The sequence below is a fragment of the Tupaia chinensis genome, unplaced genomic scaffold, assembly GCF_000334495.1.
Source record: "Tupaia chinensis unplaced genomic scaffold, TupChi_1.0 Scaffold143758_1, whole genome shotgun sequence".
Taxonomy (NCBI): domain Eukaryota; kingdom Metazoa; phylum Chordata; class Mammalia; order Scandentia; family Tupaiidae; genus Tupaia; species Tupaia belangeri.
Genome location: NW_006203607.1, coordinates 2,465,779 through 2,482,930, shown reverse-complemented (window position 1 = coordinate 2,482,930; position 17,152 = coordinate 2,465,779). Strand labels below are relative to the sequence as shown.

Here is a 17,152-nt window from a genome sequence, read left to right as displayed (position 1 = left end):
CTGCTGACCTGACGGTGGCCTGGACCAAGGTCATGGTCAACTTGCTGCAAGAGCAGAGAAGGGCTTAGAGACAGAGCCAAGAGGTCCGAGTCCATTCCTCCAGAGAGCTGGAGGCCTCGAGCCCCGCTGACTGCCCTGCTTCCCTGCAAACGTGCCAGGGAAATAAACACAACCTTTGGAAGCCCTGATGATGTGTCTTAGGAGGAGGCTCCCGCCGGCAGGTCACGTGGGCCCAGCTTCCCCCCTGCCTCCCATTGACCAGTAGTCAAGGCTGGTGGGGCCAATGGCCTTACTGTCACAGACCAGCCCTAGATACTTACCTCAGCGCTTTAGCCCAGTCCAAGTTTCTCAAGCCTCCTTGCCAAGAGAACTTGGCTCTGTTGCAAATTGGCATCTCCGGTGCTTCAGCCCTCTGAGGGAGGACAGTTTAGAGACCTACAGGGCCAAGCCTTATCCAGGCTGCAGATTTCTGGAGGAACCTCATTTTAAACCTCTCTGCTCCTCGTTGGCCTCTTTTCTCAGAATGGGCCACGACTTGCCTCTCAGAGTCGTTCCTGGAAGAATGTGCCTGTACTTGTGTCTCCTGCCTCTCCCTAGCAAACGCTCCATGCTGAAGACACCCTGAACCACTTGCATTCCAAACCCCGCCATGGACCAGCTGTTGGCATGGTGGTTAAGGCGGCTAGATCCCACATGCCTGGCTGAGTAGTTTGGGTCCCAAATCCAGGGGCTTGAAAAACACAATGGGTGCACATGCATGTGTGCCCAAATCCTCAAACGAGAGACAGAGGAGGAGAAATTGCGGTGTGGCTATCTCCTATGAGGAGTGCTTTCCAATTTTCCCTTTTTCTCCTTGTATCTCCCTAGTGCATGCACACACTCTCTAGCTAACTTCTAAAAATAAAAACAAAAACACTCTATTTTGCCTGATTGATTTACGTCTCAAAATTCAGCTGAAGTACCAGCTCACGAGACGTTTTCTGAAGCTGAAACTACAAGTTTTCCCCTACTACCCAGTATCTTGTTTGTCCTTAGGCGCAGAAGCCTGATTTTGAGCTGTGCACATGGTTGGCCTGGAGTGAAAACCATGATTCCCAGAATTTCTCACAGCTAGGTGTAACTATGTGACTAAGCGTGGCCAACAGCGTGTAGGCCAAGTGTTTTGTGCAACTTGCAGGAACTGTCTTGTCGTTGTTGTTGAATTTGCCAAAAGGTACGCGTACATGCTGGAGAGACAGAGAGGGAAAGTGAGAAAGCAGCCCCCATGGGGGTAGTCATGCTACAATCCCTTCTCCATTTCTCCTGCCTTTTGGGATTTGGGGCACACACACTCACTTGCCTGGTGTGTTTTTCAAGTCGCTGGGTCTGGGATGTAAACTGCACAGTCAGCCCTGTGGGATCCAGCCACCTTAACTATCACTGGCTGGTCCCCAAACTGCTTTTAAAAGGAGAGTGCACCATTTTTGAGCCCTTTCCCGTTTGGGCTACAATGCAGACATGATGGCTAGAGCTTGAGCAGACATATTGAACTATGTGATAGATGCATGATGTTAAGAATAGTAGAGGAGGGGCCAACGGGTGGCATGGTAGATAAGGTGCTGGACTCCCACATGACTGACAATGGTTCGAATCTTGGACCTGGGGGCTTGCTTTCTCACTTTCCATCTCTCTCTGGTCAAATTGAAACATAACAATAATAATAATAAATGAAATTAAGTTAAACATTTCAAGAAGAAAAAATAGTGGAGGATTTAAAATTTAAAAAGTAAATAAAATAAAATTAAATAAAAAAGAATTTTTTTTTTTTATTTTGAATTTTGACCACAGAGGGACAGAGAGAGAGAGAAAGAGAGAGAGAGAGGAGGGAAATGAAAAAGCAAGCCACCAGGTTTGGGACTTGAACCGCAGTTGGCCATGTGGGAGTCTAGCGCCCTTAACCACCATGTCACCTGTGGACCCCAGCAAAAATAATTCTTTAAAAGAAAAAAATGAATAGCAGAGGGTGGTAGAGCAATAAGACAGAAAGCACTGGGGCTCTGATAGTCATGGACCCCCGTACTAGCTCTGAACTTGTTACCTCAAGACATCTGACTGGGTGTCATGACTGTGATTTGGGGTTTCTGTCAACCACAGTCAAACCTAAGCCTAACTGATGCACGCTCCTTGGACCCGCGCTCTCCTCCTCTGTCCTCTCAGCTCTCTCTGCAACCATGTCTGGCTAATTGATGGTTATATCTGCTCACTAGACTGTAAGCTTACACGGCCATGCCATCTTCCAAGCGTAGTGTCTAACGAACCAAAAAATGTTAGCTTTATGAACAAAGGTACGAAATATCCACTCAGGCCTCCAGACTTGGGTGGAGCTTCAAACTTGAGTGATTAGTGTTAATATGGTCATTGGAGCAGTGGGAGAGGGTAGGGTAAAAAGACGACTGAAAAAAGAATTCCTAGAATAAGGCTGGGGAAAAGCCCCAAAGCTGGCAAGAACCAGAGCAAAGGCTGCAAAGCAGGAGACCTCAGAGATCACATGCGATTACATGGTTTTCTCCAGCAGCTCACAGCAACTTGGGACAGGAGCAGAGAAAGAAATGATTTGGGCCTGACTCAGGATGAGAGCAGAGGGAGAGGTTGCCAGAGAAATACGAGCCCTGTGGGAGGAAAGATGAAATGAAACTAGGCAGGGCTGTTCGGGTGGGAGGCGATGGAGGAGTGGAAAGACGGAGGTCCTGATGGGGTTGAAACACGTGATGTGATGTGAGTGTGCTGCAGAAAACCTGATGTTTTCCAGGGTGCAGGCCACACCATGCCTGGGATAAAAAGTCACTGCTATGGTCCGAAGGTATCCCTCCAACATTCATGTGTTGCAATTTAGCCAAATTGTGAAGTTATAAAGAGGAGACCTGGGGCCAACAGGTGGCATGGTGGTTAAGGCGCTGGATCCCACACCCACACGGCAGACGGCATGGTTTGTGTCCCAGACCCGGCAGCTTGAGAAACACTCTGGGCACATGTGCGTGCATGCCCCAAATCCCGAGAGAATGAAGGAGACAGGATTGTGGCATGGCCAGCCCCTCTGAGGGCTGATTTCTCACTTTCTCTCTCCTTCTCTGTCTTCAACAAGTACAAGTACGGTATAACAAACTAAAAAAAATAAAATAAAAAATAAGATCTCAGTGGAGACGACCCTCATCAACGCTAATACCCACTGAGGACACTACAGCCGGTAACACTCAAAGGGACAGATGTGACTGCGGGTGCCTCCCTGTGTCCACACTGCGGCCACCACAGCCCAAGATCAAGAGCTCTGGTGTTGAGGGAAGCAGTGGTCAAGGGCTCAGGGTTCTGGAATCCGGAGATATGAGTTGCCATCCTGGCTCTGTGTCTTTGGGCAAGTTAATGAAACTTCTCTGAGCCTTGGTTTCCTTATTTGCAGAAGGGAAAATGCTAATGAACCTACCCCATGAGGCTGCTGTAAGGTTAAAATGAGAAAATGCATGTATGGACGCCACTTAACCTGGTGCCCAGCAGAGTGAGCAGTTGACAAACGTGGGTGATTATGACTTTTGTGATTATAGTCTTCATATTCGTGAACTCACTTAACAAACGAGCTCCAGGCATTTCTCCACATGTGCCTAATGCGTCAGCCGAAGTGTATTTCCTGATATTTTCCAACACTGAATGTGTTCCTTCACCCCTCTCTGGTTTTGCATATGTGGATTGGTCTGCGTGGCTTGCCCTTCACTCCCGTCTGACTGGCAAACTTGCCCTTCAAGCTTCAGGTACTGCCTGGTCTCCTGGTATTTTCCTGGATTTTCCAGGCTGGGTCAGATGCCTCCCCTGGGCTCTCACATGATCATGTCTCATTGCACAACTCCAGGGGGCACCAGCCGTATGGACCCTCAGAATTGTGCAATGTGGCAACTTCGCCTGTATCTCTCCTGTTTCCCTCTATCATGTTTTTCTTTATCACAGTCTTACTGTAATGATTTATTTACCTGTTGGTCTGTTCCTCAGACTCTGAACTCTTCAAGGACTCTGCCTGACACAGTCAGGGTTCGGTGAATGCGCATGTGAATTAAGGGATCCTGGCCTAGTTCCTGCATGCCAGAGGCTTCCAGGCTGGGGAGACAGAATGAGCCAACCTGAAGCATGCCAAGAAATGAGGATGGTCAGGGGTCCGCAGCCCTGAGGTTCCCCGGGACAGACAGCTGTGAGGGACGATGCCACCCTCAGATAGAAAGGACGAAGATGTCCTTGGAAAAACCTAGTGCCTACACTTCTAGATTGCTCTGCTTAGGCCTGAGAAAGATCCCAACTTCCACTCCATGATCTGGTCTAAAGTAAAGAAAGTAATTGTTTCAAAGCTCTTACAGTGACAAGATGCCTCCAAGGGGGAGACTGATAAGTTGATGCTCTTTATCAACCCCCTGTTCATTTTTTCAAAACTTTTTATGCAAAATAGGTAGGGGCATGGCCTGGAAGCTGAGATGTAACCAAAGGATTTGACATTGCCCTAAAAAATAATTTGAGTGGGCCAACTGTTGGCATGGTGGTTAAGGTGGCTGGATCTCATGTGGCCAACTGTGGTCCAAGTTCCAGATCTGGCAGCTTGAGAAACACATGCGCATGTGTGCACATGCCCAAAAACCCAAGAGGAGAATGAGGAGAAGGGATTGTGGTGAGGCCATACCTCCTGGTGGGTGATTTAAATCTCTCTCTCTCTGTTTCTCCCTGGCAAGAATACGCACTGTATAACAAAATTAAAAAAGATAATAGTGATTTGAGCATTAGCCCCACTGTACTCAAGGACCAGATACTAGGGCCCTTAGGAAAGTATTTCTCTTCTTTAATATGGATTCATTTTATTTTAGGTGTGTGTGCTCACCAGAGAGAGACAAAGAGAAGGAAGGAGAAAAAAGTGGCCATTTTCCCCTGGGAAATGGCCATGCTACAATCTCTTCTCCCTTCTCTTGAATTTTGGGCATGCACGCACACACGCCAAGTGTGATTTTCAAGTTAATGGGGTCCAGGACTTGAACTTGTCACCCCTGTGGGAATCCAGCACCTTAACCACCACACCAACTGGTGGCCTCTATTTTATTTCTTAAAAGTGTGTTTATCTGGTCTATGAATGAAAGACAGAAAGAGATAATAGTACCTCTCGCAGGGCCCTAATGCCACAACCCACCCTCAGCCTCAGCCAGCCCAGACCATGGGCACACTCAGGTCTCCAAACATAAACCAGCACCCTTCCCATGTGAATCAGCCCCACAGAGTGCCACTTTTACTGCTGTGCCACCCACGGCCCCCTTCAACATGGACTTATGCTGCGTTGTGGCTGAGAATAAACACAGGGACATGTGTGTATTTGATCTGCACTTAACCACCCACTGTTAGGCCTACTGGCTCCAAAAGGACAAGTCTGAACAATGAGGAGGAGTCGTAGCTTGCCACTTCTTATTGCTAGAAAGACTTTAAAGGGGTAGGACCTTGAGGATCAAAATTGCCAAGCCCACTCTAGGCGGTTTGGCTGAAGTCTGTTTCCTGCAACCTTCCATCCTCCCGCTGCGATACTATTTTAGACTGAGTAACTCAGACTTTGGGAAGTGTTCTATGAAGTGCTCCTTATCCTGTTGATCTCGACCCATGTGGCTTAGGGGGTGTGGTTTCCTGCACAGAGCCTGATGGAGACTGTGCCAGGTGGAGAACTAAAAAGGTGGTCTCTTTCTTTGAGTAGGGAAGGAGGATCTGAGACAGGAGAATAAAGTTGGGAACTGAGTGTACCCATTAGGGAACATCCTGTGAAAACGTTTAACGGGTATTGGCTGTATTTCCCCTTGGGCAGTTATGTGACATGCACAATTCAAAGTTATTTCTTCTCCTTGCGTTTCCCCACAGGAAGTCTCGCTTGATCAGTGAAGTCTGCTGCATAGTCCCGGGGTGGCCTGCAGAGGGTGACATCGAGGAAACAGTGTCATGGGTAAGCATGGTCCACAGTGCAGTTGCAGAGGAATCCCACTGGGCAGGAGGTTTGGGAGCAGGCGTGGGAGCAAGAGGGGGATTGAGATGCAGAGCAGTCAGTGGTAAGGAAAGGGACTGTGGGGGAAAGTGGCAGGGCTCAGGCAAAGGCTCAGGGGAAGCAGGCAAAGCCTCTTCGGGGCAGTGGGAGCTTCAAATTCAACTCCTTGCTGGAACGCAATGTGGGCAAAGCCCTGGGGAGTGGGGCAGGGTGATAGGGATGGGAGCTCTTCAGACTCAGGCCCAGGCCCAGACGCTGCCTCACTCCTGGGCTGCCCACAGGAAGCCAAGCTGTGGGTGGCATGCTGCTGTTGGAAAGGTCCTTGATAACAAGCAGGGCAGACTCCAGCTGCCTGAGACTTTGCCACTTGCCACGTGCCACGTGCCACCTGCCCTACCCTTCAGTTCCCACTTCTTCCTGGTGGCCAGGAAAGTCCTCGGGAAGCTTAAAGAAGCCTACTTCACTTCTGCCCTCTCTCCTAGGAGAGAGCAAAACTGTAAGTCTCCAGGAAGAGGAGGGGGTGAAGAGAGAGACTCAGGAAGTTGCTGCTTTCTTTCAGTGACTACCCCACGACATAAGCCTAGAGTTCTGGGGACAGAGACCACAGATTACTGCTTAAGATCTAGAATCCAGCCCAGCCTCAAAGTCCATCATGGAACCTAGACCCAGAGCCCACAGCCCAGAGTTCAAAATCCATTCCAGTACTCATAACACAGCCCAGAGTCTAGAACCCAAGCCTAAACTCGAGTCCAAAGTCCAGCCCAGAATGCACAACTAAAGCCGAGAGCCCAGAATCCAGACAGCAGAACTCAAAGCATGAGTAACTCTGGATTCAAAGTTCAGCTAGGGCCCCAGAACTTAGAGCAAAGCCCAGGAGCTATGCCCCAGCTCACAGACCCAGAGTCTGGAGGGCCTAAAACTAAGCCCAATGTCTAGGGCCCAGAATGGCCCAAAGTCCAACTCAGAATCCACACCAAAGTCTAGAACACAGACCCTATCTTAGCTCCAGAACCAGAGCCCACCCAAATAGTCATGGTGGCCTAGAACCTTCCACTCAGCCAACAGCCTAGCAGTCCTTGATGTTCCTCCTTGGTGTATTTGCGGAGGAAGAGGGTCAAGGTTGTGAGCTGTGGGGTGGGGTAGGGCAGGGTGGGGTGGGGGGTTCAGTTCCAGATCCCAGTCCTGCTTTGGCAGGAGACAAGGAGCTGGTATGTGTGTGTGTGTGTGTGTGTGTGTGCACATGCGCACGTGCACGCATGCACATGCGTGGTGGGGTGTTCACAGCCCTGGTCTGGAGGGTCCAGCCTGGGGATTGAGAAACCAGGCAAAATACGGCCTGGGGCTTTCTCTGCGAGGGGCAGAGTCCTGCTGCTGCTGACTCGCTATGCGTCCTTGGTCTGCTTCCCTTCCCTTCTCTGGTCTTACTTCCCCCAGAAAGGAACCAGGAAGTGTTTTAATAGACCCCAAAACCTGTTACATATAGCCCCTTCATTCTTTTGTTCGTTTATCCATAAGCACTTACTCAACACATATATAATAATAGGTCAATTTCATTTATTTATTTGAGAGATTTTTGCTCTAGAAGGCGTGTGCTCACTAGAGAGACAGAGAAAGAATGTGAGAAATCACCCCCCGGGAGGATGGCCAGGCTGCAATCCCTTCTCCATTCTCCTCTCGGGACCTTGGGCACACATGTATACACACTTGGCGTGAGTGAGGCTTAAAGCCTCCAGGCCCAGGACTAAAACCACTGTCGACTGTGTGGGAGTCCAGTGACATAACCATTATGCCATCTGCTGATCCCAATAATAGGCCAATTTTAAAGGGGGTGGGGAGAGGAAGGGAGATAAGGTTTTTTTTTTTTAAGAATTATTTTATTTAACTTTCTTTCTTTTAATTTGCCCAGAGATAGAGTGAAAGAGAGAGAGAAAGCATGCTGCTAGGTCTGGGACTCGAACCATGATCGGCCACATGGGAGTCCAGTGCCTTTAACCACCATGACACCTGCTGTCCCCAGCTTTTAAAAGAAATTTTTTTTTGGAGAGGTTTTTGCTATAGGGCATATGTGCTCGCCAGAAAGAAAGACAGAAAGCGAGAAATCACTCTTCGGGGGGGATGACCATGCCATAATCCCTTCTCCTCCATTCTCCTCTCAGGATCTTGGGCATGCACGCACACACGCCTGACGTGAGTTTAAGCCACAAGGTCCGGGACTCAAACCGTGGTTGGCTATGTGGGAGTCCAGTGACATAGCCATTACGCCAACTGCTGGTCCCTTTTTAAAACTTTTTTTAAATTTATTTTTTAGTGAATCTGATTGTTGGAGATTGGATCATAAGAGACCGGTTAGGTATTGCTAACAAGAGAGATGGGATGACGGTTCGAGGAGGGCAAGTGGTAGTGTCATCTTTGTAAAGTGCAGATGTGTTATGCTACTCTTCTGCTCAGGATCCTTTCATTTTCTTCTTCTTTTTTAAAATTGCCAAGGGGCATGTGTACTTGCCAGAGAGTGAGAGACAAAGAACGAGACAGAGAGAGGAAGGGGGATAAAGGGCCTTTGCACTGCAGTCCCTTCTCTTCCATATCTTCCTCTGTTGGTATCTGAGGCCACACACATGCCCGACATGTTTTTCAAGCCACTGGGACCAGGATTCAAGCCAAGGTTGGCCATGTGGGATCGGCTCCCTTAACACTAGGCCACTGGGCTGACCCTCAGAATCCTTTCAAAGGCTCTCTACTGTCTTCAGATAGAGGATGCAAGGCTTCCTTCCATCTTCTCGACCTACGGTTTCCCATCCAGCAAGTCCTGCCATCCTCCGCCACACCTCCGTGTCTGTGGTGTCCCCGTCGTCTGTGTGCCCTGCCTGTCTCAGTAATTCCTTCTCATCTCAGGGCTTGGTTCCACATCATCTCCTCAGTAATGCCTTTGGAGACCTCTAGCCCGCTAACAGAATCCGGTGTTCTCAATTCTGTACACTCAGACAGATTCCCATCAGGCCTTAGACAAATCGTTTGTACCATCCTTCCTGTGTTGATCTCCATGACTAGATGTGACTCCCTCCAAGGACGAGTTTATCCACGCCCAGTTCTCCTCTGTGCTGCTGGGTGCATCCAGAAAAAGCTCAGTGAGAGCACCAACAAGGCCCTTTTATACTGCCAAGTATTCCTGTGTGATTTTTTTTTCTCCCTCAGAGCTTCTGTGTTTTAAATTTTTAATCTCAGACCATGATAAGAAATTTGTTTTCTTGGGGCCAACAGGTGGCGTGGTGGTTAAGGGCGCTGCACTCCCACATGGCTGACTGTGGTTTGAGTCCCAGACCTGGCAGCGTGCTTTCTAACTTTCCTTTCTCTCTCTGTCTCTCTCTGGTCAACTTCAATAAAATAAAAAAGAAAGAAAGAAAATAATGACAATGAATAAAATTAAATTAAATCATTCTTTAAAAAACTAATTATTGAGAAATTTGTTTTCTCATTGTCTTTCTTTTCTTTTTTTGTTAAAGAGAGATTTTTCCTGCAGGGCTTTTGTGCTTGCCAGAGAGACAGAAAGCGAGAAATCATCCCCCCAGGAGGTATGGGTACATCACAATCCCTTCTCCTCCATTCTCCTTTCTGGACTTTGGGCATGCATGCAGCGTGAATTTCAAGTCACCAGGTCAAGGACTCAAACCACAGTTGACTACATGTGAGTCCAGCGACAAAACTATTACGTCACCTGCTGGTCCATCTTTTCTTTTTTTTCTTTTCTTTTCTTTTTTTTTTTTTTTAAGAGAGAGATGGGGGACCAGCAGGTGGAGTGGTGGTTAAGGTGCTGGATATTCCCATATGGCCAATAGCAGTTCGAGTCCTGGATTTGGCGGCTTGCTTTCCCACTTTTCCTCTGCGCGCTCTCTCTCTCTCTCTTTCTTTCTCCGGTCAAATTAAAATAAATAAATGAATAAATAAAATTGAATAAATAATTCTTTAAAAAAAAAACAGAGAGCGAGATGGGTTTTGCTATATTGCTAGGCTGACTTCGAACTTGTGATCCTCCTACCTCAGCCTCCCAAGAAGCTGAGGCTACAGACTTCCCATTGACTACTTTCTTTTTTTTTTTTAAGAGGTTTTTGCTATAGGGCGCCAGACAGACAGAGAGAGACAGAGAGACAGAAAGCAAGAAATCACCCCCCAGGGGGGATGGCCACGCCCCAATCCCTTCTCCTCCATTCTTCTCTCAGGATCTTGGGCACGCACGCACACACACCCCGCATGAGTTTAAGCCACCAGGTCCGGGACACGAACCGCGGTCAACTACATGGAAGTCCAGCGACATAGCCATTATGCTAACTGCTGGTCCCCCCCATTGACTACTAATCAAAGACATGTATACTGCCAATCAGAGGGAAATAGAAAAGGAAAGAAAAGAAGTGAATATTTGGTTTTTTGTTTTTGTTTTTTGAGAGTTTTTTTTTTTTTCCGCTATAGGGTGTGTGCACTCGCCAGACAGACAGAGAGAGACAGAGAGATAGAAAGCGAGAAATCACCCCCCAGGGGGATGGTCACGCCGCAATCCCTTCTCCTCCATTCTCCTCTCGGGATCTTGGGTACGCACGCACACGCACCCGGCATGAGGTTTAAGCTACTGAGTCCGGGACGCGAACCGCAGTCGACTACGTGGGAGTCCAGCGACATAGCCATTACGCTAACTGCTGGTTCCCAAGAAGTGAACATTTGTTGACAGCCAGCTCTAAAGTGCAGGGACACACTGTCTCCCTGGATCCTGGGATAACACTAAGAGGTATTATTACAGATAGGATCAGTGAATTAAACTACCCGCCCTATTTTGCTAGAGGGCATGTGCACACACCAGAGGGACACACAGAGAAAGCACCCCCTAATGGGGCGTGGGCATGCCACTCTACCTTCTTCTCCATTTCTCTAACCTTTGGGAATTTGGGGCATGTATGCACATATGCCTGGTATGTTAAGCTGCTGGGGCAGGGATTTGAACCGTAGTTGGCCATGTAAGATCCAGCTCCTGAACCACTAGGCCATGGTACCAGCTCAAGTCTGTACTCCCATGGCCCCAGCTACACTGTTCTCTCTTGCTTGTAATAAGCACAAGGTCAGTGTTTCCATGCCATCTGGAGCCAGCCACCGAGAGCTAGAGGTCCCGGCCGCCAGAGTGCAGGTGGGAAACAGCCGACATACAACATGGGTGGCCCAGCATGTGCTTTATGTAAATGGGCAAAAGGAGGCCCAGAGACGGGGCAGGATTCCAGAGGCACCCGTAGCAGGTTCTGCTTCTGTCACACTGGCCTGTGTCCAACAAATCACTTGCTCTACAAGACTCTTCCAATTAGGGCTAGCAGACTGAGGCAGGGCCTCCTTGCAGCAATGTGGTGTGAGCATGAGGAGGTCAGAGTCCTGGCCAGCCAGGTAGGGAAACGTTGCTCAAACATCAATCCCTACTGTCTCCTCTATGGTTAGGCTCTGGGTTCTTGCCCAAGGAGCACCTCACCTGATCTAATAGGCCCTGAGGAAACCTGGTAGCCTGGTCCAACCACTGGGGCTCCCTTAAGCTCTATCTTGCTTATCTTATATAGCAAGTCTCTTTGAGCCAAGACCTTCCTCAGCTTCTTCCATTCTGTCATGCTTACGTGTCCTCAGCAGACAGCCTTCCGGAAGGAGCAGGGTGGTCTCTCTTCTAGGGAAGACCCTGAACTCAGGGGAGTCTAGAATAAGAAGGTGCTGAGACACAGGTTGGTTGAAGGGAGGATAGTCGCTGTCCCAACGAATCTCTAGGCACTCTCCATGCCCCTCAGCCCCCTGAGAGTTGAGGCTCAGAAGTGAGACTCATCACTAGGCCCAATCTAGAAACCCAGAGCAGGGGGTCTCCCTGTGGAGTGGCCCATAGCCTCATGAGGGCAGATGGATCAGTCATGAGGCTTGTATTGCCCCTCAATTGCCCAAATGACATCCAGGCAGGAACTGAGGAACTGGTAGCCTCAAGTGATTTCAAGGACCCTCAGATACTTCCTTCTAAAGAGCCTCTCTCAATAATCTCCTCTGCCCTGCCTCCTTCCCGCAAGGCAAAGCAAGGGTCAAGATGGGGAACACATTGCAGCATACTCATCATAGCAACTGTTCCAGGAAACTCTTGGTCCAGGCCCCACACTTTTTTTTTTTTTCTTTTGCCAGAGCATGTATATTCTCACCAGAGAGAGACAAAGAGAGAGGGAGCCAGAGAGAGACAAAGAGAGAGGGAGAGGGAGAATGAATCCCTCAATAGAGTATGGTCATACCACAATCTTTTCCCCTCCATGTCTCCATTCTGGGCATGCATGCATACATGTCTGGAGTTTTGTTTTGTTTTATTAATAATTTAGTTTTATTTATTATTGTTATTTTATTTGACTAGAGAGAGAGAGAGAGACAGGAAGAGAAAGAAATGGAAAGTGAGAACGCAAGCCACCAGGTCTGCAACTCGAACCATGGTCGGCCACGTGGGAGTCCAGTGCCTTAGCCACCACACCACCTGCCAGTCCCTGGTTTTGTTTTGTTATAAGAGAGATTTTTGCTATGGAGCATGTGCACTTGCCAGCGAGACAGAGAAAGACAGACAGCAAGCAAGAAATCACCCTCCAGGCAGAATGGCCATGCCACAATCCCTTCTCCTCCACTCTCCTCTCAGGATTTTGGGTGTGCACACACATAGTCAGCCACGTGGAATCTGGCTCCCTTAACCACTAGGCCATGGAGCTGGCCCCAGCACTTAACCCTCCATCCTAGCCATTCACTCTCCTGGAGCACTGCCACTCAGGGCATGAATTTGCTAGCAGCCACTAGCATGTTTCAAAGCTTGCATGTTTGTTCTGCAGAAGTCAGGACGGTAGCTCTGCCAGCTAAGTCCTGAAGAGATCTTGCACTGGATAACTGACTGCATGTTCTTCCACCCGGCAACGTTGGTATCTAGCAATACTTTCACCCAGCAACAGTGTCCTAGCATTGACACCTCAACAGCTCCACTGGCAACTCTGCCCTGCAGCATCCACAGTGCTGGAAATGCCGCCTTGAGTCACGAGACATAAGTCTAGCCCACTACCGCTCACCTGCAGATTTTCTCCCCTCTGACCATAAGGCTTTCCTTGGAGAGGTTTTGCCCAGGGTATTAATGATAATAATAGTGATAACAGGGAACAGAAGGTGGCGTGGAGGTTAAGTGTTGTATCCCACATGGCTGCCTTTTAATCACCATGCCACTGCTGGCCCAGAATCTTTCTTTAAAAACAACCCACTCTTGGGACTAGCAGGTGGCGTGGTGGTTAAGGCACTGGGTCTTACATGGTCAACTCTGCAGTTCGAATCCTGGGTCCTGCAGCCTGAAAAACACTCAGGCCACATGTGCATTTGTGCCCAAAATCCTGAGAGGAGAATAAAGGAGAAGGGACTGCAGAGTGACCATCCTCCTGTTGGGGGGTAATTTCTCACTTTTCCTTTCTGTGTCTGTCTCCAGCAAGTGCACATGCCCAGTGGCAAAAAAATCTAAAAACAAAACAACAAAAATCTCACTCTTACAAGAACTAACCCCTTCTCATGAGAGCTAGAACCCACTAGGTATCCAGTGACATCATTAATCCATTTAGCGATGCCTCCATGATCCAGGTACTGCCCACTAGGCCTCAACTCTCTTTTATTATTTATTTATTTAGAAGTTTTTGCTGTAGGGCGCATGCGCTCGCCAGACAGAGAGAGAGAGAGAGAGAGACAGAGAGACAGAAAGCGAGAAATCACCCCCCAGGGGGGATGGCCACGCCACAATCCCTTCTCCTCCATTCTCCTCTCGAGATCTTGAGCACACACACACACGTGCCCGGCATGAGTTTAAGCCACCGGGTCCGGGACATGAACCACGGTCGACTACGTGGGAGTCCAGTAACATAGCCATTATGCTAACTGCTAGTCTTTCCATTCTCTTTTAAAGAAGTATTTATTATTTTTTAAATTTTTATTTAATTTTATTTATTCATTTATTTTTAAATTTAACCAGAGAGAGACACAGAGAGAAAGAGGGAAAGTGAGAAAGCAAACCACCAGATCCAGGACTCGAACCATGGTTGGCCATGTGGGAGTGTCCAGCGCCTTACCCACCATGCCACCTGCTGCTCCCCAAAAGAAGTATTTCTTTAATTGTATTTATTTATTATTATTATTTTAATTTGACCAGAGAGAAAAAGAAAGGAAAGTGAGAAAGTAAGCCACCACGATCAGGACTCAAATCATGGTTGGCCATATGGGAGTCCAGCACCCTAACCATCAGGCCACCTGCCGGCCCCATGGGGAACTCGTGAGTTCATTTGTCCTAGGCTGTGAGACTGGGCTAGACCCAGAAAGGGTCTAGGAAGGCTAGGAGGGTGGTCCTACCACAGAGTGGGGAGCTGGCTGCCCCCTCGGGGAGAAGCCCTTGTTCCCACAGCTGTCCTACATGGGGAGAATGCTGCTACGAATAATGAGCCAGGCCTCTGCTCCAGGCTTCGGAGACTGACAGAGCTGGGAAACTGCCCTCTGCCCACTACAGACTGGCGCCTCAGCCACACCCCTGGGTTCCAGGCCTGCTGGTGTGGGCATAGAGAGGTAGGAAGGAGCATGTGCAAGGGGGCCGACAGAGTCATGCGACCAGGACTCTAGGCACCTGGAGGACATCTCTAAATGAAAAGTCTGCAACCAAGCTCATCGTCAGAAAAAGGGACCTGACCCTGGGTTTATGAAATCTAGTCCCTGCTTCCCCTTTTAGCCTCGGGTTCATCGTCGTCAGTAAGAGGGAGGCAGTGAGAATGCCGTAGGGAGTAAATGCAATGTATGTACAAAGCCCTGAGCACGGTGCTCGCTCTGCATATGGTGGGTGCTCGATAGTTGGGAGCTGTTTAACAGTGTTCCGACTCAGTCAGTGGGGGAGGAGAGTCTCTAGGGGTGTGCTACAGGGCTCTGTCCCAACCGACAATTATGGATGGTAGAGCTGAAACTGCAAGGGCCAGGCTGGATCTACAACTGGAGCGCGAGGAAACAGCGGGCAATAGAACCAGTGTGCAAACCAATTTCAGCAGGCTGGAATAAGCAAGATGACATTGTTCTGCTATGAGCTTCAAGACATCGCACAAAGCAGAGGATCGGGGAGAGACCTGACTTGACCCCAGCTCCGGTGAAAAGGATCTGAATGATTTAGTTGACCGCAACCTGATGGGAACTAATCATGGGAGAGAAAGGCTCTGAAGCCCAGCAGTCTTAGGCTGCATTAACAATGTGTCGCGTCCAGACTGGGGGAAATAATAGGCCTATTGTGCTGGGCTGGTCAGGCCATATCTGGAATCTTACATTGCTACACTGACAGACTGGAATTCAGCCAGGAGGGGGACTAGCCCAGCCTCAGTTCTCAGGCACTTGTGCAAAATGCTTCTTGTGGCTTTTTCTGGTTTTGGCCCCAAAACAACTCTATCAGGTAGGTACTATTAATATTCCCATTTTACACACAGAGAGGGAAGCCGAATTGTCGAGGATCTGCCACACAGCTAGTAAATGGAAGAGATGGGGGCTTTTCCCACTGGGCTCCTCTCGTGCTGGTATTTGAAGACCGAATATCCAGTCATGGAATGCATATTTATTTATTAAACGTCTACTGTGAGTGGGGGCCCTGAGCTAGTCAATGGACGTGAAAAACATGTGGCTCCCGCCTTCAGGAAGCAGAGTCTGATGGGGGACCCAGATCACCTGTGGTGTGGTGTGATTCTATGAGAGTGAGGATTTTAGGGCTGGAAAGGATCATAAAGTCCACCTTAGCCAAGCTAAGCATGAAGAGGAGAAGACAGACAGCAGTGTCATGGGCCCACCGTGGAGCCCGGGGGGGCCAGTCGGGGCCTTGTCACTGTATCCAGCTGCCTCATGGCTCTCTTGCCGAGCAGTGGTCAAGAGCCATGCGCTCTGATGGATCTGCTAGTGTATATGAGAAAGCTTGGTGTGGCCAGCTCTCTTTCCTGCATCCGGAGGTTTAAAGAAAGAAATAAGGAACCACAGAACAGTGGGGAGTAGCCTTTGAGAGTCCCTGAAGCCCCTTCCCTAATCAGAGAGAACTAGCATCTAACCATCCTCCAGAGTGTCTGGGAAGACTGGGTGACATTGGCTTTCCACCCAGAGGTGGAAGAAAAGACTGTTCTTTCTGGCATCGGAGCCTGGCTTCTGTTCCAGGCTAATGTCCTCCCATCTTCTTTCAAGGCCTAGATTATGCTGTACTCTCTTTTCTCAGTTGTTTCACCCCAGAGCGCCTCTGTAACCCTGGATCTCCCAGAGCTTCTTGGTGGGGAGAAACCTGGGCCCCATTCAGCCTTCTGGAATTCAGGCAAAGAAGGAGACAGCAGGGTTGTTCAGAGCAAAGGCTTTGGAATGGGACAAAACCTTGCAGGCCTGGCCCTGCCACACAGCAGCTGTTTCACTTCTTGTCCCCCTTTCCTCAGCTGTAAAATGGGGATAATAATAGTACCACCCTCATATGGTGGTTGTGAGGGCCCAGTGAGATCATGGTAAGTGGGAGGAAGCCATCCATAAAAGGCCACAGTTACTTAGTGTTCTAGTGGCCCAGGCCCTGGCTCCTCCCCACTTGAGAGCTCCATCCGGACAGGACAGCCACGGGGTTGCCTCATCTTTCTTCCCCATGGCAGAGGGCCCCACAGATGCCAAAGAGAGAAAGAGGGGGTGGTCAGTGTTGGGGAAAGAGAGAGAAATACAGGCAGGGAAAGGGCCCAGTCTACATCATCCAGGCTTGGAGGAAAGGGAGATGCGACCGGACTCCAGATTTTAAAGCGGCCATAGACCTCTGAGCCCTCACCTTGCTTAGGACCGGGGGTCAGAAGGTAGGGTTGTAGCCAGACTCCGGGAGAACTCACTCTGGGGGGGGCCTGGGCAGGTCGCTTTCAGCCTTGGGCCTCAGTTTTCTCGTGCGTGTCAGGAGGGGTCTCGTGGCCTTCTCGGCGAGTTGCAAGAAGCACGCGCAGCCGGATGCCGGTTCAGGGGCCTGGAAAACGTGGCTCGCTGGCACTGAGCGGCTGGGCGTGGGTGGAGGCGGGCAAGGGGATTGGCCGGAGGCGGGGCAGCGAGGCTCAGGGATTG

The 17,152-nt window shown here is 49.4% G+C and overlaps 1 protein-coding gene and 1 long non-coding RNA gene across 2 annotated transcripts in view; one reads left to right on the top strand and one right to left on the bottom strand.

The window, feature by feature from the left end:
• The window catches only part of MFSD2A (MFSD2 lysolipid transporter A, lysophospholipid), a 37,995-nt gene that overhangs the window by 6,194 nt on the left and 14,649 nt on the right, over positions 1-17,152 (top strand). The window contains exon 2 of the mRNA XM_027766873.1: positions 5,899-5,980. The gene's annotated coding sequence lies outside the window, so the exon portion shown is untranslated. The remainder of the gene's footprint in view (positions 1-5,898; positions 5,981-17,152) is intronic.
• LOC114005413 (uncharacterized) lies at positions 5,807-17,121 on the bottom strand. Its single transcript, XR_003547264.1, has 2 exons — positions 16,872-17,121; positions 5,807-5,945 (listed from the first exon to the last, which is right to left on the bottom strand). It is a non-coding gene; the product is annotated as an uncharacterized LOC114005413 (long non-coding RNA).